Source organism: Hyla sarda, unplaced genomic scaffold (genome assembly GCF_029499605.1).
Source record: "Hyla sarda isolate aHylSar1 unplaced genomic scaffold, aHylSar1.hap1 scaffold_1106, whole genome shotgun sequence".
Lineage (NCBI taxonomy): Eukaryota > Metazoa > Chordata > Amphibia > Anura > Hylidae > Hyla > Hyla sarda.
This window is the reverse complement of record NW_026607726.1, coordinates 98,485-121,179: the sequence shown is the minus strand read 5'-3', so window position 1 is coordinate 121,179 and position 22,695 is coordinate 98,485. Positions and strand designations below refer to the sequence as shown.

At 45.5% G+C, this 22,695-nt stretch overlaps 9 non-coding genes and 2 pseudogenes across 9 annotated transcripts; all 11 read right to left on the bottom strand.

The window, feature by feature from the left end:
• Window positions 1-75: 75 nt before the first annotated feature.
• Window positions 76-260, bottom strand: LOC130300971 (U2 spliceosomal RNA). Its single transcript, XR_008851702.1, has one exon. It is a non-coding gene; the product is annotated as a U2 spliceosomal RNA (small nuclear RNA).
• A 1,450-nt stretch (window positions 261-1,710) lies between these two features.
• On the bottom strand, window positions 1,711-1,840 carry LOC130300977 (U2 spliceosomal RNA; annotated as a pseudogene).
• Window positions 1,841-3,931: 2,091 nt separating this feature from the next.
• LOC130300962 (U2 spliceosomal RNA) lies at window positions 3,932-4,122 on the bottom strand. Its single transcript, XR_008851691.1, has one exon. It is a non-coding gene; the product is annotated as a U2 spliceosomal RNA (small nuclear RNA).
• A 2,091-nt stretch (window positions 4,123-6,213) lies between these two features.
• On the bottom strand, window positions 6,214-6,404 carry LOC130300966 (U2 spliceosomal RNA). Its single transcript, XR_008851696.1, has one exon. It is a non-coding gene; the product is annotated as a U2 spliceosomal RNA (small nuclear RNA).
• A 2,076-nt stretch (window positions 6,405-8,480) lies between these two features.
• LOC130300961 (U2 spliceosomal RNA) lies at window positions 8,481-8,671 on the bottom strand. The gene has a single exon (XR_008851690.1). It is a non-coding gene; the product is annotated as a U2 spliceosomal RNA (small nuclear RNA).
• Window positions 8,672-10,755: 2,084 nt separating this feature from the next.
• On the bottom strand, window positions 10,756-10,946 carry LOC130300965 (U2 spliceosomal RNA). Its single transcript, XR_008851695.1, has one exon. It is a non-coding gene; the product is annotated as a U2 spliceosomal RNA (small nuclear RNA).
• Window positions 10,947-13,020: 2,074 nt separating this feature from the next.
• Window positions 13,021-13,211, bottom strand: LOC130300960 (U2 spliceosomal RNA). The gene has a single exon (XR_008851689.1). It is a non-coding gene; the product is annotated as a U2 spliceosomal RNA (small nuclear RNA).
• Window positions 13,212-15,309: 2,098 nt separating this feature from the next.
• LOC130300958 (U2 spliceosomal RNA) lies at window positions 15,310-15,500 on the bottom strand. The gene has a single exon (XR_008851688.1). It is a non-coding gene; the product is annotated as a U2 spliceosomal RNA (small nuclear RNA).
• Window positions 15,501-17,581: 2,081 nt separating this feature from the next.
• On the bottom strand, window positions 17,582-17,766 carry LOC130300970 (U2 spliceosomal RNA). The gene has a single exon (XR_008851701.1). It is a non-coding gene; the product is annotated as a U2 spliceosomal RNA (small nuclear RNA).
• A 1,450-nt stretch (window positions 17,767-19,216) lies between these two features.
• Window positions 19,217-19,346, bottom strand: LOC130300974 (U2 spliceosomal RNA; annotated as a pseudogene).
• Window positions 19,347-21,453: 2,107 nt separating this feature from the next.
• Window positions 21,454-21,644, bottom strand: LOC130300957 (U2 spliceosomal RNA). Its single transcript, XR_008851687.1, has one exon. It is a non-coding gene; the product is annotated as a U2 spliceosomal RNA (small nuclear RNA).
• Between the last annotated feature and the right edge of the window lie 1,051 nt (window positions 21,645-22,695).

Genomic DNA, 22,695 nt, shown 5'->3' with positions numbered 1-22,695 from the left:
ACAGGGCTGGCTAGCTGGCTAGCCAGCAAGCAGGTAGCAATGAAAGTAGGAATCTTTCTTTTTAACCCTGTAAGGGGGTGGTGCACTGTACCCGAAGATACTGCCATATCGGGTCAATGCATAGGGCGACGGAAGCAAGCTTCGAAATCGGCCCCCGTTCTCAAAAATCCATTTAATATATGGTCCCCAGATAGGGGACGTATCAGATATTAAACTGATAAGAACAGATTTTTTTTTTTAGTTAACCCTCAGAACTCCATCAGAGCTCTAAGATCTTATTTGAGCTTGATTTTTTGTTCATCATCAGGAAAACCCGTTTTTCTTTATTTCTTTATCTCTTTTTTTTTTTTTTTTTTTTAAACAATAAAAGAAACCATATTTAAAACATAAAAAAATTATCAAACCAAAACTAACCATACTATAATTCTATAATTTCTTAAAGAAAAATTACCCAAATGTCATTCCTCTTCTCCATGCAAAGACCATCAAGAAGTCTAAGAAACCACAAGTTATAGATCCACTCAGCATCTCACTTTTGGCTGGAATCGCCAGCCACGCTGGAACCTTGTATGTTTCCACAAATCTATCTATATCTGCGTGAAAGGAACAATAGACTTTATCCCTTGCTTCATTGACTTTGATTCCCAATCTTTCTTTCAGATTTCCCAAATCCTCGTCAAAGGCTTTTTTCTCTTTTTTTTGACACACTCTTGAAGACAACATCAAGAGAGCCTCCATACTCTACCGGTACATATTCTTCTTCATTTTCTTTCCTTTTCTTCTCCTCCATCACTTTCCTGGTTGGAGTTTCCTCCTCTTCAGGTTCTTCCCTCACATCAGTTTCCTCCTCCCTACTTCGTTTCATAACCTCCTTTTTCTTCTTCTTCTTCTTAGGACACATTACTGCCAGGTGTCCCTCATCACCACATAGATGACACTTTTTCTTCACCTTACATGCTTCTGGCTCATGGCCTTCTTCTTGGCATTTATAGCACCAAACAATATCACAAAAATCTTTCCTATGGCCATACCTTTTACACTTTCGACAAAAGTCGTCCATGCCTGAAAAGAACAGGTCACCATTTACTGGGCCAATCTTAAAACGCCCTGGGGGATAAATTAGCTTTCCATCAGGTGTTTTCTGAAACTTCACTTGAAATTTCCACTTTGTCGTCCAAAGTCCATATTGATTATAGATCTTGCCTTTTGGCTTCACCTCCTCACAGAATCTAGAAAGGAACAGAACAATCTCTTCTTCTGTGATATACGGACTGTACATCCTCACAGTTATAAGTCTTTCCCGAGTCGGGAAATGGGGAGTAATCTCTACCCCTCCCAACTTAGGGTGCGACTTCCACAGCAATGCTTTATTGCAGAACACACCATAGTCCTCCTCCGAAACCAGAACCACATCATAGACTCCACTTCTTGGAAATTCCAGCATCGATAATATCTGGTCCTTCCTCAGCTCAAAAAGCTGGAACAAAATCTCCTCCACCACGAAGAATAAACCTCTCTCCTTCTTTCCAGCATCCAAAAGAGTAATTCGGACTCCATTTCGTAGTCTGGCGTAGCTAGGTACACCTCCAGCAGGCTCTTCTTTCTTGCCAGCCTCCTCCATCGCAGAAAAAACACCTCCCCTACTGCAGGCAGGTAGGTAGTGATCGCTCCTCGTTGCCCGGGGACTAAGCCGCAACCCTGATGTCAGCAAGGGGGTTTAGTCCCACCATATAGATGGGACGATCCCCCAGGGAAAAGGAGCGGGTACCCCGGGCACCTTCCAGCCAGATCAAGCAAACAGATACTACACTTGATCTTAGCCAAAAGGCCGAGAAGCGATAACCGTGAAAGGGGCGGGCCCAACAAGGTGCCCTTCATGGGCACTATCACTGCTTGCTGTCAGGGAGGCTGCCAGACAATTTTCCATGCACACTCTGGGCTGGGGGGCAGTCAACCACCAGTACACACAGCAGAACCTAAACCCATACCATTATTGCTAAGCAGCAAGACAGGGGCCCATTGCACTCCCACGGGGCCTTTTTAAATGCAATCCATAACCCGGATTTGCCAGGAACCCTTCTTACTCCTCCTACTTGCATGTGACACTGGGCTTAGGATCTGCATAGGAAACACACACACAAGCACACACCTACCTTTGTTGCCTGAAGATGCCTCCTTGGCTGTCCCCAAACGGTATCAAACCAACACCCACGGGAAGCTGTAAGCATAGAGGACATGCCTGCACCCCATTGGACTTACCTGTGTGGGTTAAACCCGGGTTATTTGACAACCTATGGCGGTGATGGTTCTGCTCAGGCAGAGCAGTGCTGATGCTCCTCATAAAGCTGTCGCTGCTGTGAAGGTTCTAGGTGACATCACAAATCCCTATGGTTACATACACAACAAAGCTGGGTTGTTGTTGTTTACACTCTGCAAGGCCTGTGGAAGTGAGTGACATCATAGCACTGTAGTTCTGAGGGTTCTAGATGGATGCAACAATCTCCTGTTGCTTCTATGAAGGCCATAATAGACGACATCACCAAACAGCTCCATAGTCACATACACAGCAAAGGAGAGATGTTGTTTACACCTAGTGATGTCAGTGGTATTGAGTGACATCACAGCACAGTGCTAAGGCTCCTGGGCCTGGACACAGCAGCGGCTGCAATATCTCAACGGAGAATACGTTTATATATATGTGTGTGTGTGCGCGTATATATATATATATATATATATATATATATATATATATATATATTTCTCCGCCGAAATCACTTTTAAACCCATTTCCACCTTTTTTTCCCTTCTCTTCCTCTTACTTTTTTTTCACGTTTTTTTACGTTTTTCTCCTTTTCGCCTCTTTTCTGGGCGTATTATTCTTCTTTTTCTTCTTTTTTTTCGTCTAATGCATACCCCATCAGTGCAGCAATGCTTATTCAATACCGCCAGCAGATGGAGACACTGGGGGATAATTTTCTAAGGATTTATACTGATTTTTCCTGTCTGAATTTGTCGCACAGAAAGTTGCAGGCCAAATATGTGTGACATTTCTGCGACTTTAGCTTCTAGAGCATTTTTACAACATTATACATAGGTGCTGAATACATAAAAAGCGACTGTTCAGCGACAGACAAGTCGCATCGGCTGAAAGTAGGCCAGAATGTCAGTCCATGTTGGAGCAGGTTTAGATACAGTCTAAAGTATAGATCTCAAAGTCTGTGCACAGAATTTAGCAAGGGCCTCGCACCTTCTGATGCATCAGGTAGGTGCACAATAGCATAGCCTAACCCTCTGTACTTTGGTCTATATTGATGCGGGACATAGACAGCCAGCTGATGACCAATCCATTAGTGCAATGGATGGCTGGAAGCATTTGTCTTTGCCTTTGCAATACCACAGAAGCAATGCATGGTCAATGTACAGCAATGACACACCTGTGTGAACAGCCAGGAGACCCCCCCCCCCCCCATGTTATGTTACATAGTTACATAGTTAGTACGGTCGAAAAAAGACATATGTCCATCAAGTTCAACCAGGGAATTAAGGGGTAGGGGTGTGGCGCGATATTGGGGAAGGGATGAGATTTTATATTTCTTCATAAGCATTAATCTTATTTTGTCAATTAGGAACATTCAGCACCCACCCGCTATCAAGGCAGCTGCCTATCATGTCATGCCCTACCTGCACAGGTGTGCTGGCTACTCAAATGATCCAATTAAGGAGGCCATTTAGTCAGCAGCAGCAGAAGTCCTGTGCCTGGACGCTCCAACAGCGGCCAGACACAAGCAGAAGCAGAAGCAGCAGAAGCAGCAGCAGCACCACCTTTTGTTTTTTGGCTGCAGCAGCAGCAAGGCCCACAGGGCTGGCTAGCTGGCTAGCCAGCAAGCAGGTAGCAATGAAAGTAGGAATCTTTCTTTTTAACCCTGTAAGGGGGTGGTGCACTGTACCCGAAGATACTGCCATATCGGGTCAATGCATAGGGCGACGGAAGCAAGCTTCGAAATCGGCCCCCGTTCTCAAAAATCCATTTAATATATGGTCCCCAGATAGGGGACGTATCAGATATTAAACTGATAAGAACAGATACTACACTTGATCTTAGCCAAAAGGCCGAGAAGCGATAACCGTGAAAGGGGCGGGCCCAACAAGGTGCCCTTCATGGGCACTATCACTGCTTGCTGTCAGGGAGGCTGCCAGACAATTTTCCATGCACACTCTGGGCTGGGGGGCAGTCAACCACCAGTACACACAGCAGAACCTAAACCCATACCATTATTGCTAAGCAGCAAGACAGGGGCCCATTGCACTCCCACGGGGCCTTTTTAAATGCAATCCATAACCCGGATTTGCCAGGAACCCTTCTTACTCCTCCTACTTGCATGTGACACTGGGCTTAGGATCTGCATAGGAAACACACACACAAGCACACACCTACCTTTGTTGCCTGCAGATGCCTCCTTGGCTGTCCCCAAACGGTATCAAACCAACACCCACGGGAAGCTGTAAGCATAGAGGACATGCCTGCACCCCATTGGACTTACCTGTGTGGGTTAAACCCGGGTTATTTGACAACCTATGGCGGTGATGGTTCTGCTCAGGCAGAGCAGTGCTGATGCTCCTCATAAAGCTGTCGCTGCTGTGAAGGTTCTAGGTGACATCACAAATCCCTATGGTTACATACACAACAAAGCTGGGTTGTTGTTGTTTACACTCTGCAAGGCCTGTGGAAGTGAGTGACATCATAGCACTGTAGTTCTGAGGGTTCTAGATGGATGCAACAATCTCCTGTTGCTTCTATGAAGGCCATAATAGACGACATCACCAAACAGCTCCATAGTCACATACACAGCAAAGGAGAGATGTTGTTTACACCTAGTGATGTCAGTGGTATTGAGTGACATCACAGCACAGTGCTAAGGCTCCTGGGCCTGGACACAGCAGCGGCTGCAATATCTCAACGGAGAATACGTTTATATATATGTGTGTGTGTGTGCGCGTATATATATATATATATATATATATATATATATATATATATATATTTCTCCGCCGAAATCACTTTTAAACCCATTTCCACCTTTTTTTCCCTTCTCTTCCTCTTACTTTTTTTTCACGTTTTTTTACGTTTTTCTCCTTTTCGCCTCTTTTCTGGGCGTATTATTCTTCTTTTTCTTCTTTTTTTTCGTCTAATGCATACCCCATCAGTGCAGCAATGCTTATTCAATACCGCCAGCAGATGGAGACACTGGGGGATAATTTTCTAAGGATTTATACTGATTTTTCCTGTCTGAATTTGTCGCACAGAAAGTTGCAGGCCAAATATGTGTGACATTTCTGCGACTTTAGCTTCTAGAGCATTTTTACAACATTATACATAGGTGCTGAATACATAAAAAGCGACTGTTCAGCGACAGACAAGTCGCATCGGCTGAAAGTAGGCCAGAATGTCAGTCCATGTTGGAGCAGGTTTAGATACAGTCTAAAGTATAGATCTCAAAGTCTGTGCACAGAATTTAGCAAGGGCCTCGCACCTTCTGATGCATCAGGTAGGTGCACAATAGCATAGCCTAACCCTCTGTACTTTGGTCTATATTGATGCGGGACATAGACAGCCAGCTGATGACCAATCCATTAGTGCAATGGATGGCTGGAAGCATTTGTCTTTGCCTTTGCAATACCACAGAAGCAATGCATGGTCAATGTACAGCAATGACACACCTGTGTGAACAGCCAGGAGACCCCCCCCCCCCCCCCCCATGTTATGTTACATAGTTACATAGTTAGTACGGTCGAAAAAAGACATATGTCCATCAAGTTCAACCAGGGAATTAAGGGGTAGGGGTGTGGCGCGATATTGGGGAAGGGATGAGATTTTATATTTCTTCATAAGCATTAATCTTATTTTGTCAATTAGGAACATTCAGCACCCACCCGCTATCAAGGCAGCTGCCTATCATGTCATGCCCTACCTGCACAGGTGTGCTGGCTACTCAAATGATCCAATTAAGGAGGCCATTTAGTCAGCAGCAGCAGAAGTCCTGTGCCTGGACGCTCCAACAGCGGCCAGACACAAGCAGAAGCAGCAGAAGCAGCAGCAGCACCACCTTTTGTTTTTTGGCTGCAGCAGCAGCAAGGCCCACAGGGCTGGCTAGCTGGCTAGCCAGCAAGCAGGTAGCAATGAAAGTAGGAATCTTTCTTTTTAACCCTGTAAGGGGGTGGTGCACTGTACCCGAAGATACTGCCATATCGGGTCAATGCATAGGGCGACGGAAGCAAGCTTCGAAATCGGCCCCCGTTCTCAAAAATCCATTTAATATATGGTCCCCAGGTAGGGGACGTATCAGATATTAAACTGATAAGAACAGATACTACACTTGATCTTAGCCAAAAGGCCGAGAAGCGATAACCGTGAAAGGGGCGGGCCCAACAAGGTGCCCTTCATGGGCACTATCACTGCTTGCTGTCAGGGAGGCTGCCAGACAATTTTCCATGCACACTCTGGGCTGGGGGGCAGTCAACCACCAGTACACACAGCAGAACCTAAACCCATACCATTATTGCTAAGCAGCAAGACAGGGGCCCATTGCACTCCCACGGGGCCTTTTTAAATGCAATCCATAACCCGGATTTGCCAGGAACCCTTCTTACTCCTCCTACTTGCATGTGACACTGGGCTTAGGATCTGCATAGGAAACACACACACAAGCACACACCTACCTTTGTTGCCTGCAGATGCCTCCTTGGCTGTCCCCAAACGGTATCAAACCAACACCCACGGGAAGCTGTAAGCATAGAGGACATGCCTGCACCCCATTGGACTTACCTGTGTGGGTTAAACCCGGGTTATTTGACAACCTATGGCGGTGATGGTTCTGCTCAGGCAGAGCAGTGCTGATGCTCCTCATAAAGCTGTCGCTGCTGTGAAGGTTCTAGGTGACATCACAAATCCCTATGGTTACATACACAACAAAGCTGGGTTGTTGTTGTTTACACTCTGCAAGGCCTGTGGAAGTGAGTGACATCATAGCACTGTAGTTCTGAGGGTTCTAGATGGATGCAACAATCTCCTGTTGCTTCTATGAAGGCCATAATAGACGACATCACCAAACAGCTCCATAGTCACATACACAGCAAAGGAGAGATGTTGTTTACACCTAGTGATGTCAGTGGTATTGAGTGACATCACAGCACAGTGCTAAGGCTCCTGGGCCTGGACACAGCAGCGGCTGCAATATCTCAACGGAGAATACGTTTATATATATGTGTGTGTGTGCGCGTATATATATATATATATATATATATATATATATATATATATTTCTCCGCCGAAATCACTTTTAAACCCATTTCCACCTTTTTTTCCCTTCTCTTCCTCTTACTTTTTTTTCACGTTTTTCTCCTTTTCGCCTCTTTTCTGGGCGTATTATTCTTCTTTTTCTTCTTTTTTTCGTCTAATGCATACCCCATCAGTGCAGCAATGCTTATTCAATACCGCCAGCAGATGGAGACACTGGGGGATAATTTTCTAAGGATTTATACTGATTTTTCCTGTCTGAATTTGTCGCACAGAAAGTTGCAGGCCAAATATGTGTGACATTTCTGCGACTTTAGCTTCTAGAGCATTTTTACAACATTATACATAGGTGCTGAATACATAAAAAGCGACTGTTCAGCGACAGACAAGTCGCATCGGCTGAAAGTAGGCCAGAATGTCAGTCCATGTTGGAGCAGGTTTAGATACAGTCTAAAGTATAGATCTCAAAGTCTGTGCACAGAATTTAGCAAGGGCCTCGCACCTTCTGATGCATCAGGTAGGTGCACAATAGCATAGCCTAACCCTCTGTACTTTGGTCTATATTGATGCGGGACATAGACAGCCAGCTGATGACCAATCCATTAGTGCAATGGATGGCTGGAAGCATTTGTCTTTGCCTTTGCAATACCACAGAAGCAATGCATGGTCAATGTACAGCAATGACACACCTGTGTGAACAGCCAGGAGACCCCCCCCCCCCCCATGTTATGTTACATAGTTACATAGTTAGTACGGTCGAAAAAAGACATATGTCCATCAAGTTCAACCAGGGAATTAAGGGGTAGGGGTGTGGCGCGATATTGGGGAAGGGATGAGATTTTATATTTCTTCATAAGCATTAATCTTATTTTGTCAATTAGGAACATTCAGCACCCACCCGCTATCAAGGCAGCTGCCTATCATGTCATGCCCTACCTGCACAGGTGTGCTGGCTACTCAAATGATCCAATTAAGGAGGCCATTTAGTCAGCAGCAGCAGAAGTCCTGTGCCTGGACGCTCCAACAGCGGCCAGACACAAGCAGAAGCAGAAGCAGCAGAAGCAGCAGCAGCACCACCTTTTGTTTTTTGGCTGCAGCAGCAGCAAGGCCCACAGGGCTGGCTAGCTGGCTAGCCAGCAAGCAGGTAGCAATGAAAGTAGGAATCTTTCTTTTTAACCCTGTAAGGGGGTGGTGCACTGTACCCGAAGATACTGCCATATCGGGTCAATGCATAGGGCGACGGAAGCAAGCTTCGAAATCGGCCCCCGTTCTCAAAAATCCATTTAATATATGGTCCCCAGATAGGGGACGTATCAGATATTAAACTGATAAGAACAGATACTACACTTGATCTTAGCCAAAAGGCCGAGAAGCGATAACCGTGAAAGGGGCGGGCCCAACAAGGTGCCCTTCATGGGCACTATCACTGCTTGCTGTCAGTGAGGCTGCCAGACAATTTTCCATGCACACTCTGGGCTGGGGGGCAGTCAACCACCAGTACACACAGCAGAACCTAAACCCATACCATTATTGCTAAGCAGCAAGACAGGGGCCCATTGCACTCCCACGGGGCCTTTTTAAATGCAATCCATAACCCGGATTTGCCAGGAACCCTTCTTACTCCTCCTACTTGCATGTGACACTGGGCTTAGGATCTGCATAGGAAACACACACACAAGCACACACCTACCTTTGTTGCCTGCAGATGCCTCCTTGGCTGTCCCCAAACGGTATCAAACCAACACCCACGGGAAGCTGTAAGCATAGAGGACATGCCTGCACCCCATTGGACTTACCTGTGTGGGTTAAACCCGGGTTATTTGACAACCTATGGCGGTGATGGTTCTGCTCAGGCAGAGCAGTGCTGATGCTCCTCATAAAGCTGTCGCTGCTGTGAAGGTTCTAGGTGACATCACAAATCCCTATGGTTACATACACAACAAAGCTGGGTTGTTGTTGTTTACACTCTGCAAGGCCTGTGGAAGTGAGTGACATCATAGCACTGTAGTTCTGAGGGTTCTAGATGGATGCAACAATCTCCTGTTGCTTCTATGAAGGCCATAATAGACGACATCACCAAACAGCTCCATAGTCACATACACAGCAAAGGAGAGATGTTGTTTACACCTAGTGATGTCAGTGGTATTGAGTGACATCACAGCACAGTGCTAAGGCTCCTGGGCCTGGACACAGCAGCGGCTGCAATATCTCAACGGAGAATACGTTTATATATATGTGTGTGTGTGCGCGTATATATATATATATATATATATATATATATATATATATATTTCTCCGCCGAAATCACTTTTAAACCCATTTCCACCTTTCTTTCCCTTCTCTTCCTCTTACTTTTTTTTCACGTTTTTTTTACGTTTTTCTCCTTTTCGCCTCTTTTCTGGGCGTATTATTCTTCTTTTTCTTCTTTTTTTTCGTCTAATGCATACCCCATCAGTGCAGCAATGCTTATTCAATACCGCCAGCAGATGGAGACACTGGGGGATAATTTTCTAAGGATTTATACTGATTTTTCCTGTCTGAATTTGTCGCACAGAAAGTTGCAGGCCAAATATGTGTGACATTTCTGCGACTTTAGCTTCTAGAGCATTTTTACAACATTATACATAGGTGCTGAATACATAAAAAGCAACTGTTCAGCGACAGACAAGTCACATCGGCTGAAAGTAGGCCAGAATGTCAGTCCATGTTGGAGCAGGTTTAGATACAGTCTAAAGTATAGATCTCAAAGTCTGTGCACAGAATTTAGCAAGGGCCTCGCACCTTCTGATGCATCAGGTAGGTGCACAATAGCATAGCCTAACCCTCTGTACTTTGGTCTATATTGATGCGGGACATAGACAGCCAGCTGATGACCAATCCATTAGTGCAATGGATGGCTGGAAGCATTTGTCTTTGCCTTTGCAATACCACAGAAGCAATGCATGGTCAATGTACAGCAATGACACACCTGTGTGAACAGCCAGGAGACCCCCCCCCCCCCCCCATGTTATGTTACATAGTTACATAGTTAGTACGGTCGAAAAAAGACATATGTCCATCAAGTTCAACCAGGGAATTAAGGGGTAGGGGTGTGGCGCGATATTGGGGAAGGGATGAGATTTTATATTTCTTCATAAGCATTAATCTTATTTTGTCAATTAGGAACATTCAGCACCCACCCGCTATCAAGGCAGCTGCCTATCATGTCATGCCCTACCTGCACAGGTGTGCTGGCTACTCAAATGATCCAATTAAGGAGGCCATTTAGTCAGCAGCAGCAGAAGTCCTGTGCCTGGACGCTCCAACAGCGGCCAGACACAAGCAGAAGCAGCAGAAGCAGCAGCAGCACCACCTTTTGTTTTTTGGCTGCAGCAGCAGCAAGGCCCACAGGGCTGGCTAGCTGGCTAGCCAGCAAGCAGGTAGCAATGAAAGTAGGAATCTTTCTTTTTAACCCTGTAAGGGGGTGGTGCACTGTACCCGAAGATACTGCCATATCGGGTCAATGCATAGGGCGACGGAAGCAAGCTTCGAAATCGGCCCCCGTTCTCAAAAATCCATTTAATATATGGTCCCCAGGTAGGGGACGTATCAGATATTAAACTGATAAGAACAGATACTACACTTGATCTTAGCCAAAAGGCCGAGAAGCGATAACCGTGAAAGGGGCGGGCCCAACAAGGTGCCCTTCATGGGCACTATCACTGCTTGCTGTCAGGGAGGCTGCCAGACAATTTTCCATGCACACTCTGGGCTGGGGGGCAGTCAACCACCAGTACACACAGCAGAACCTAAACCCATACCATTATTGCTAAGCAGCAAGACAGGGGCCCATTGCACTCCCACGGGGCCTTTTTAAATGCAATCCATAACCCGGATTTGCCAGGAACCCTTCTTACTCCTCCTACTTGCATGTGACACTGGGCTTAGGATCTGCATAGGAAACACACACACAAGCACACACCTACCTTTGTTGCCTGCAGATGCCTCCTTGGCTGTCCCCAAACGGTATCAAACCAACACCCACGGGAAGCTGTAAGCATAGAGGACATGCCTGCACCCCATTGGACTTACCTGTGTGGGTTAAACCCGGGTTATTTGACAACCTATGGCGGTGATGGTTCTGCTCAGGCAGAGCAGTGCTGATGCTCCTCATAAAGCTGTCGCTGCTGTGAAGGTTCTAGGTGACATCACAAATCCCTATGGTTACATACACAACAAAGCTGGGTTGTTGTTGTTTACACTCTGCAAGGCCTGTGGAAGTGAGTGACATCATAGCACTGTAGTTCTGAGGGTTCTAGATGGATGCAACAATCTCCTGTTGCTTCTATGAAGGCCATAATAGACGACATCACCAAACAGCTCCATAGTCACATACACAGCAAAGGAGAGATGTTGTTTACACCTAGTGATGTCAGTGGTATTGAGTGACATCACAGCACAGTGCTAAGGCTCCTGGGCCTGGACACAGCAGCGGCTGCAATATCTCAACGGAGAATACGTTTATATATATGTGTGTGTGTGCGCGTATATATATATATATATATATATATATATATATATATATTTCTCCGCCGAAATCACTTTTAAACCCATTTCCACCTTTTTTTCCCTTCTCTTCCTCTTACTTTTTTTTCACGTTTTTCTCCTTTTCGCCTCTTTTCTGGGCGTATTATTCTTCTTTTTCTTCTTTTTTTCGTCTAATGCATACCCCATCAGTGCAGCAATGCTTATTCAATACCGCCAGCAGATGGAGACACTGGGGGATAATTTTCTAAGGATTTATACTGATTTTTCCTGTCTGAATTTGTCGCACAGAAAGTTGCAGGCCAAATATGTGTGACATTTCTGCGACTTTAGCTTCTAGAGCATTTTTACAACATTATACATAGGTGCTGAATACATAAAAAGCGACTGTTCAGCGACAGACAAGTCGCATCGGCTGAAAGTAGGCCAGAATGTCAGTCCATGTTGGAGCAGGTTTAGATACAGTCTAAAGTATAGATCTCAAAGTCTGTGCACAGAATTTAGCAAGGGCCTCGCACCTTCTGATGCATCAGGTAGGTGCACAATAGCATAGCCTAACCCTCTGTACTTTGGTCTATATTGATGCGGGACATAGACAGCCAGCTGATGACCAATCCATTAGTGCAATGGATGGCTGGAAGCATTTGTCTTTGCCTTTGCAATACCACAGAAGCAATGCATGGTCAATGTACAGCAATGACACACCTGTGTGAACAGCCAGGAGACCCCCCCCCCCCCCATGTTATGTTACATAGTTACATAGTTAGTACGGTCGAAAAAAGACATATGTCCATCAAGTTCAACCAGGGAATTAAGGGGTAGGGGTGTGGCGCGATATTGGGGAAGGGATGAGATTTTATATTTCTTCATAAGCATTAATCTTATTTTGTCAATTAGGAACATTCAGCACCCACCCGCTATCAAGGCAGCTGCCTATCATGTCATGCCCTACCTGCACAGGTGTGCTGGCTACTCAAATGATCCAATTAAGGAGGCCATTTAGTCAGCAGCAGCAGAAGTCCTGTGCCTGGACGCTCCAACAGCGGCCAGACACAAGCAGAAGCAGAAGCAGCAGAAGCAGCAGCAGCACCACCTTTTGTTTTTTGGCTGCAGCAGCAGCAAGGCCCACAGGGCTGGCTAGCTGGCTAGCCAGCAAGCAGGTAGCAATGAAAGTAGGAATCTTTCTTTTTAACCCTGTAAGGGGGTGGTGCACTGTACCCGAAGATACTGCCATATCGGGTCAATGCATAGGGCGACGGAAGCAAGCTTCGAAATCGGCCCCCGTTCTCAAAAATCCATTTAATATATGGTCCCCAGATAGGGGACGTATCAGATATTAAACTGATAAGAACAGATACTACACTTGATCTTAGCCAAAAGGCCGAGAAGCGATAACCGTGAAAGGGGCGGGCCCAACAAGGTGCCCTTCATGGGCACTATCACTGCTTGCTGTCAGTGAGGCTGCCAGACAATTTTCCATGCACACTCTGGGCTGGGGGGCAGTCAACCACCAGTACACACAGCAGAACCTAAACCCATACCATTATTGCTAAGCAGCAAGACAGGGGCCCATTGCACTCCCACGGGGCCTTTTTAAATGCAATCCATAACCCGGATTTGCCAGGAACCCTTCTTACTCCTCCTACTTGCATGTGACACTGGGCTTAGGATCTGCATAGGAAACACACACACAAGCACACACCTACCTTTGTTGCCTGCAGATGCCTCCTTGGCTGTCCCCAAACGGTATCAAACCAACACCCACGGGAAGCTGTAAGCATAGAGGACATGCCTGCACCCCATTGGACTTACCTGTGTGGGTTAAACCCGGGTTATTTGACAACCTATGGCGGTGATGGTTCTGCTCAGGCAGAGCAGTGCTGATGCTCCTCATAAAGCTGTCGCTGCTGTGAAGGTTCTAGGTGACATCACAAATCCCTATGGTTACATACACAACAAAGCTGGGTTGTTGTTGTTTACACTCTGCAAGGCCTGTGGAAGTGAGTGACATCATAGCACTGTAGTTCTGAGGGTTCTAGATGGATGCAACAATCTCCTGTTGCTTCTATGAAGGCCATAATAGACGACATCACCAAACAGCTCCATAGTCACATACACAGCAAAGGAGAGATGTTGTTTACACCTAGTGATGTCAGTGGTATTGAGTGACATCACAGCACAGTGCTAAGGCTCCTGGGCCTGGACACAGCAGCGGCTGCAATATCTCAACGGAGAATACGTTTATATATATGTGTGTGTGTGCGCGTATATATATATATATATATATATATATATATATATATATATATATATATTTCTCCGCCGAAATCACTTTTAAACCCATTTCCACCTTTCTTTCCCTTCTCTTCCTCTTACTTTTTTTTCACGTTTTTTTTACGTTTTTCTCCTTTTCGCCTCTTTTCTGGGCGTATTATTCTTCTTTTTCTTCTTTTTTTTCGTCTAATGCATACCCCATCAGTGCAGCAATGCTTATTCAATACCGCCAGCAGATGGAGACACTGGGGGATAATTTTCTAAGGATTTATACTGATTTTTCCTGTCTGAATTTGTCGCACAGAAAGTTGCAGGCCAAATATGTGTGACATTTCTGCGACTTTAGCTTCTAGAGCATTTTTACAACATTATACATAGGTGCTGAATACATAAAAAGCAACTGTTCAGCGACAGACAAGTCACATCGGCTGAAAGTAGGCCAGAATGTCAGTCCATGTTGGAGCAGGTTTAGATACAGTCTAAAGTATAGATCTCAAAGTCTGTGCACAGAATTTAGCAAGGGCCTCGCACCTTCTGATGCATCAGGTAGGTGCACAATAGCATAGCCTAACCCTCTGTACTTTGGTCTATATTGATGCGGGACATAGACAGCCAGCTGATGACCAATCCATTAGTGCAATGGATGGCTGGAAGCATTTGTCTTTGCCTTTGCAATACCACAGAAGCAATGCATGGTCAATGTACAGCAATGACACACCTGTGTGAACAGCCAGGAGACCCCCCCCCCCCCCCCATGTTATGTTACATAGTTACATAGTTAGTACGGTCGAAAAAAGACATATGTCCATCAAGTTCAACCAGGGAATTAAGGGGTAGGGGTGTGGCGCGATATTGGGGAAGGGATGAGATTTTATATTTCTTCATAAGCATTAATCTTATTTTGTCAATTAGGAACATTCAGCACCCACCCGCTATCAAGGCAGCTGCCTATCATGTCATGCCCTACCTGCACAGGTGTGCTGGCTACTCAAATGATCCAATTAAGGAGGCCATTTAGTCAGCAGCAGCAGAAGTCCTGTGCCTGGACGCTCCAACAGCGGCCAGACACAAGCAGAAGCAGAAGCAGCAGAAGCAGCAGCAGCACCACCTTTTGTTTTTTGGCTGCAGCAGCAGCAAGGCCCACAGGGCTGGCTAGCTGGCTAGCCAGCAAGCAGGTAGCAATGAAAGTAGGAATCTTTCTTTTTAACCCTGTAAGGGGGTGGTGCACTGTACCCGAAGATACTGCCATATCGGGTCAATGCATAGGGCGACGGAAGCAAGCTTCGAAATCGGCCCCCGTTCTCAAAAATCCATTTAATATATGGTCCCCAGATAGGGGACGTATCAGATATTAAACTGATAAGAACAGATACTACACTTGATCTTAGCCAAAAGGCCGAGAAGCGATAACCGTGAAAGGGGCGGGCCCAACAAGGTGCCCTTCATGGGCACTATCACTGCTTGCTGTCAGGGAGGCTGCCAGACAATTTTCCATGCACACTCTGGGCTGGGGGGCAGTCAACCACCAGTACACACAGCAGAACCTAAACCCATACCATTATTGCTAAGCAGCAAGACAGGGGCCCATTGCACTCCCACGGGGCCTTTTTAAATGCAATCCATAACCCGGATTTGCCAGGAACCCTTCTTACTCCTCCTACTTGCATGTGACACTGGGCTTAGGATCTGCATAGGAAACACACACACAAGCACACACCTACCTTTGTTGCCTGCAGATGCCTCCTTGGCTGTCCCCAAACGGTATCAAACCAACACCCACGGGAAGCTGTAAGCATAGAGGACATGCCTGCACCCCATTGGACTTACCTGTGTGGGTTAAACCCGGGTTATTTGACAACCTATGGCGGTGATGGTTCTGCTCAGGCAGAGCAGTGCTGATGCTCCTCATAAAGCTGTCGCTGCTGTGAAGGTTCTAGGTGACATCACAAATCCCTATGGTTACATACACAACAAAGCTGAGTTGTTGTTGTTTACACTCTGCAAGGCCTGTGGAAGTGAGTGACATCATAGCACTGTAGTTCTGAGGGTTCTAGATGGATGCAACAATCTCCTGTTGCTTCTATGAAGGCCATAATAGACGACATCACCAAACAGCTCCATAGTCACATACACAGCAAAGGAGAGATGTTGTTTACACCTAGTGATGTCAGTGGTATTGAGTGACATCACAGCACAGTGCTAAGGCTCCTGGGCCTGGACACAGCAGCGGCTGCAATATCTCAACGGAGAATACGTTTATATATATGTGTGTGTGTGCGCGTATATATATATATATATATATATATATATATATATTTCTCCGCCGAAATCACTTTTAAACCCATTTCCACCTTTTTTTCCCTTCTCTTCCTCTTACTTTTTTTTTCACGTTTTTTTACGTTTTTCTCCTTTTCGCCTCTTTTCTGGGCGTATTATTCTTCTTTTTCTTCTTTTTTTTCGTCTAATGCATACCCCATCAGTGCAGCAATGCTTATTCAATACCGCCAGCAGATGGAGACACTGGGGGATAATTTTCTAAGGATTTATACTGATTTTTCCTGTCTGAATTTGTCGCACAGAAAGTTGCAGGCCAAATATGTGTGACATTTCTGCGACTTTAGCTTCTAGAGCATTTTTACAACATTATACATAGGTGCTGAATACATAAAAAGCGACTGTTCAGCGACAGACAAGTCGCATCGGCTGAAAGTAGGCCAGAATGTCAGTCCATGTTGGAGCAGGTTTAGATACAGTCTAAAGTATAGATCTCAAAGTCTGTGCACAGAATTTAGCAAGGGCCTCGCACCTTCTGATGCATCAGGTAGGTGCACAATAGCATAGCCTAACCCTCTGTACTTTGGTCTATATTGATGCGGGACATAGACAACCAGCTGATGACCAATCCATTAGTGCAATGGATGGCTGGAAGCATTTGTCTTTGCCCTTGCAATACCACAGAAGCAATGCATGGTCAATGTACAGCAATGACACACCTGTGTGAACAGCCAGGAGACCCCCCCCCCCCCATGTTATGTTACATAGTTACATAGTTAGTACGGTCGAAAAAAGACATATGTCCATCAAGTTCAACCAGGGAATTAAGGGGTAGGGGTGTGGCGCGATATTGGGGAAGGGATGAGATTTTATATTTCTTCATAAGCATTAATCTTATTTTGTCAATTAGGAACATTCAGCACCCACCCGCTATCAAGGCAGCTGCCTATCATGTCATGCCCTACCTGCACAGGTGTGCTGGCTACTCAAATGATCCAATTAAGGAGGCCATTTAGTCAGCAGCAGCAGAAGTCCTGTGCCTGGACGCTCCAACAGCGGCCAGACACAAGCAGAAGCAGAAGCAGCAGAAGCAGCAGCAGCACCACCTTTTGTTTTTTGGCTGCAGCAGCAGCAAGGCCCACAGGGCTGGCTAGCTGGCTAGCCAGCAAGCAGGTAGCAATGAAAGTAGGAATCTTTCTTTTTAACCCTGTAAGGGGGTGGTGCACTGTACCCGAAGATACTGCCATATCGGGTCAATGCATAGGGCGACGGAAGCAAGCTTCGAAATCGGCCCCCGTTCTCAAAAATCCATTTAATATATGGTCCCCAGATAGGGGACGTATCAGATATTAAACTGATAAGAACAGATTTTTTTTTTTAGTTAACCCTCAGAACTCCATCAGAGCTCTAAGATCTTATTTGAGCTTGATTTTTTGTTCATCATCAGGAAAACCCGTTTTTCTTTATTTCTTCATCTCTTTTTTTTTTTTTTTTTTTTAAACAATAAAAGAAACCATATTTAAAACATAAAAAAATTATCAAACCAAAACTAACCATACTATAATTCTATAATTTCTTAAAGAAAAATTACCCAAATGTCATTCCTCTTCTCCATGCAAAGACCATCAAGAAGTCTAAGAAACCACAAGTTATAGATCCACTCAGCATCTCACTTTTGGCTGGAATCGCCAGCCACGCTGGAACCTTGTATGTTTCCACAAATCTATCTATATCTGCGTGAAAGGAACAATAGACTTTATCCCTTGCTTCATTGACTTTGATTCCCAATCTTTCTTTCAGATTTCCCAAATCCTCGTCAAAGGCTTTTTTCTCTTTTTTTTGACACACTCTTGAAGACAACATCAAGAGAGCCTCCATACTCTACCGGTACATATTCTTCTTCATTTTCTTTCCTTTTCTTCTCCTCCATCACTTTCCTGGTTGGAGTTTCCTCCTCTTCAGGTTCTTCCCTCACATCAGTTTCCTCCTCCCTACTTCGTTTCATAACCTCCTTTTTCTTCTTCTTCTTCTTAGGACACATTACTGCCAGGTGTCCCTCATCACCACATAGATGACACTTTTTCTTCACCTTACATGCTTCTGGCTCATGGCCTTCTTCTTGGCATTTATAGCACCAAACAATATCACAAAAATCTTTCCTATGGCCATACCTTTTACACTTTCGACAAAAGTCGTCCATGCCTGAAAAGAACAGGTCACCATTTACTGGGCCAATCTTAAAACGCCCTGGGGGATAAATTAGCTTTCCATCAGGTGTTTTCTGAAACTTCACTTGAAATTTCCACTTTGTCGTCCAAAGTCCATATTGATTATAGATCTTGCCTTTTGGCTTCACCTCCTCACAGAATCTAGAAAGGAACAGAACAATCTCTTCTTCTGTGATATACGGACTGTACATCCTCACAGTTATAAGTCTTTCCCGAGTCGGGAAATGGGGAGTAATCTCTACCCCTCCCAACTTAGGGTGCGACTTCCACAGCAATGCTTTATTGCAGAACACACCATAGTCCTCCTCCGAAACCAGAACCACATCATAGACTCCACTTCTTGGAAATTCCAGCATCGATAATATCTGGTCCTTCCTCAGCTCAAAAAGCTGGAACAAAATCTCCTCCACCACGAAGAATAAACCTCTCTCCTTCTTTCCAGCATCCAAAAGAGTAATTCGGACTCCATTTCGTAGTCTGGCGTAGCTAGGTACACCTCCAGCAGGCTCTTCTTTCTTGCCAGCCTCCTCCATCGCAGAAAAAACACCTCCCCTACTGCAGGCAGGTAGGTAGTGATCGCTCCTCGTTGCCCGGGGACTAAGCCGCAACCCTGATGTCAGCAAGGGGGTTTAGTCCCACCATATAGATGGGACGATCCCCCAGGGAAAAGGAGCGGGTACCCCGGGCACCTTCCAGCCAGATCAAGCAAACAGATACTACACTTGATCTTAGCCAAAAGGCCGAGAAGCGATAACCGTGAAAGGGGCGGGCCCAACAAGGTGCCCTTCATGGGCACTATCACTGCTTGCTGTCAGGGAGGCTGCCAGACAATTTTCCATGCACACTCTGGGCTGGGGGGCAGTCAACCACCAGTACACACAGCAGAACCTAAACCCATACCATTATTGCTAAGCAGCAAGACAGGGGCCCATTGCACTCCCATGGGGCCTTTTTAAATGCAATCCATAACCCGGATTTGCCAGGAACCCTTCTTACTCCTCCTACTTGCATGTGACACTGGGCTTAGGATCTGCATAGGAAACACACACACAAGCACACACCTACCTTTGTTGCCTGAAGATGCCTCCTTGGCTGTCCCCAAACGGTATCAAACCAACACCCACGGGAAGCTGTAAGCATAGAGGACATGCCTGCACCCCATTGGACTTACCTGTGTGGGTTAAACCCGGGTTATTTGACAACCTATGGCGGTGATGGTTCTGCTCAGGCAGAGCAGTGCTGATGCTCCTCATAAAGCTGTCGCTGCTGTGAAGGTTCTAGGTGACATCACAAATCCCTATGGTTACATACACAACAAAGCTGGGTTGTTGTTGTTTACACTCTGCAAGGCCTGTGGAAGTGAGTGACATCATAGCACTGTAGTTCTGAGGGTTCTAGATGGATGCAACAATCTCCTGTTGCTTCTATGAAGGCCATAATAGACGACATCACCAAACAGCTCCATAGTCACATACACAGCAAAGGAGAGATGTTGTTTACACCTAGTGATGTCAGTGGTATTGAGTGACATCACAGCACAGTGCTAAGGCTCCTGGGCCTGGACACAGCAGCGGCTGCAATATCTCAACGGAGAATACGTTTATATATATGTGTGTGTGTGCGCGTATATATATATATATATATATATATATATATATATATATATATATATATATATTTCTCCGCCGAAATCACTTTTAAACCCATTTCCACCTTTTTTTCCCTTCTCTTCCTCTTACTTTTTTTTCACGTTTTTTTACGTTTTTCTCCTTTTCGCCTCTTTTCTGGGCGTATTATTCTTCTTTTTCTTCTTTTTTTTCGTCTAATGCATACCCCATCAGTGCAGCAATGCTTATTCAATACCGCCAGCAGATGGAGACACTGGGGGATAATTTTCTAAGGATTTATACTGATTTTTCCTGTCTGAATTTGTCGCACAGAAAGTTGCAGGCCAAATATGTGTGACATTTCTGCGACTTTAGCTTCTAGAGCATTTTTACAACATTATACATAGGTGCTGAATACATAAAAAGCGACTGTTCAGCGACAGACAAGTCGCATCGGCTGAAAGTAGGCCAGAATGTCAGTCCATGTTGGAGCAGGTTTAGATACAGTCTAAAGTATAGATCTCAAAGTCTGTGCACAGAATTTAGCAAGGGCCTCGCACCTTCTGATGCATCAGGTAGGTGCACAATAGCATAGCCTAACCCTCTGTACTTTGGTCTATATTGATGCGGGACATAGACAACCAGCTGATGACCAATCCATTAGTGCAATGGATGGCTGGAAGCATTTGTCTTTGCCTTTGCAATACCACAGAAGCAATGCATGGTCAATGTACAGCAATGACACACCTGTGTGAACAGCCAGGAGACCCCCCCCCCCCCATGTTATGTTACATAGTTACATAGTTAGTACGGTCGAAAAAAGACATATGTCCATCAAGTTCAACCAGGGAATTAAGGGGTAGGGGTGTGGCGCGATATTGGGGAAGGGATGAGATTTTATATTTCTTCATAAGCATTAATCTTATTTTGTCAATTAGGAACATTCAGCACCCACCCGCTATCAAGGCAGCTGCCTATCATGTCATGCCCTACCTGCACAGGTGTGCTGGCTACTCAAATGATCCAATTAAGGAGGCCATTTAGTCAGCAGCAGCAGAAGTCCTGTGCCTGGACGCTCCAACAGCGGCCAGACACAAGCAGAAGCAGAAGCAGCAGAAGCAGCAGAAGCAGCAGCAGCACCACCTTTTGTTTTTTGGCTGCAGCAGCAGCAAGGCCCACAGGGCTGGCTAGCTGGCTAGCCAGCAAGCAGGTAGCAATGAAAGTAGGAATCTTTCTTTTTAACCCTGTAAGGGGGTGGTGCACTGTACCCGAAGATACTGCCATATCGGGTCAATGCATAGGGCGACGGAAGCAAGCTTCGAAATCGGCCCCCGTTCTCAAAAATCCATTTAATATATGGTCCCCAGATAGGGGACGTATCAGATATTAAACTGATAAGAACAGATACTACACTTGATCTTAGCCAAAAGGCCGAGAAGCGATAACCGTGAAAGGGGCGGGCCCAACAAGGTGCCCTTCATGGGCACTATCACTGCTTGCTGTCAGGGAGGCTGCCAGACAATTTTCCATGCACACTCTGGGCTGGGGGGCAGTCAACCACCAGTACACACAGCAGAACCTAAACCCATACCATTATTGCTAAGCAGCAAGACAGGGGCCCATTGCACTCCCACGGGGCCTTTTTAAATGCAATCCATAACCCGGATTTGCCAGGAACCCTTCTTACTCCTCCTACTTGCATGTGACACTGGGCTTAGGATCTGCATAGGAAACACACACACAAGCACACACCTACCTTTGTTGCCTGCAGATGCCTCCTTGGCTGTCCCCAAACGGTATCAAACCAACACCCACGGGAAGCTGTAAGCATAGAGGACATGCCTGCACCCCATTGGACTTACCTGTGTGGGTTAAACCCGGGTTATTTGACAACCTATGGCGGTGATGGTTCTGCTCAGGCAGAGCAGTGCTGATGCTCCTCATAAAGCTGTCGCTGCTGTGAAGGTTCTAGGTGACATCACAAATCCCTATGGTTACATACACAACAAAGCTGGGTTGTTGTTGTTTACACTCTGCAAGGCCTGTGGAAGTGAGTGACATCATAGCACTGTAGTTCTGAGGGTTCTAGATGGATGCAACAATCTCCTGTTGCTTCTATGAAGGCCATAATAGACGACATCACCAAACAGCTCCATAGTCACATACACAGCAAAGGAGAGATGTTGTTTACACCTAGTGATGTCAGTGGTATTGAGTGACATCACAGCACAGTGCTAAGGCTCCTGGGCCTGGACACAGCAGCGGCTGCAATATCTCAACGGAGAATACGTTTATATATATGTGTGTGTGTGCGCGTATATATATATATATATATATATATATATATATATATATATATTTCTCCGCCGAAATCACTTTTAAACCCATTTCCACCTTTCTTTCCCTTCTCTTCCTCTTACTTTTTTTTCACGTTTTTTTTACGTTTTTCTCCTTTTCGCCTCTTTTCTGGGCGTATTATTCTTCTTTTTCTTCT